Source organism: Arachis ipaensis, chromosome B01 (genome assembly GCF_000816755.2).
Source record: "Arachis ipaensis cultivar K30076 chromosome B01, Araip1.1, whole genome shotgun sequence".
In the NCBI taxonomy this organism is placed as follows: Eukaryota; Viridiplantae; Streptophyta; class Magnoliopsida; order Fabales; family Fabaceae; genus Arachis; species Arachis ipaensis.
Genome location: NC_029785.2, coordinates 35916562 through 35917084, shown reverse-complemented (window position 1 = coordinate 35917084; position 523 = coordinate 35916562).

Below are 523 nucleotides of genomic sequence, written 5' to 3'. Positions count from 1 at the left end.
TGTTTGAAAAAAAAATCGTAAAAGATAAAAAATATATTTTACTAAAAAATAAAATATTTATTTATTTCTTCCCCTCAAGTTTAATCAACATTTTGAATTGAATTTTCGTAGTTTTCAGCTGAATCCAGAATAATGTAGAGACTGTTGTAGAGCATACATACGATAGATCAGATATTATGATGATGGGACCAAATTGCTGTTTAAATATGACTAATAACCAATGTTCGTTTAAACAAATGAAAAGAGTAGTACAAGTTACGAAACTAACGTATCTATATTCTTGGCTTGGATGGGGCAGACAAAATAACATTTAAAGAAAAAAAATGATGATGAATTCATGAATTGGTTTTCCAATTAATCGTGCAAATAATAAGAAAGAAAATAATAATAATTGGCTTGTTTCTTAACCCAAACCCCAAGAAATTCACCAGCATCAAAGAGACCAAAATAAAATATAGAAATAAACAAATGAAGATGGAGAGGTTCCAAAGGACATTGTCTAGGCATAATCATAGCTGATCCA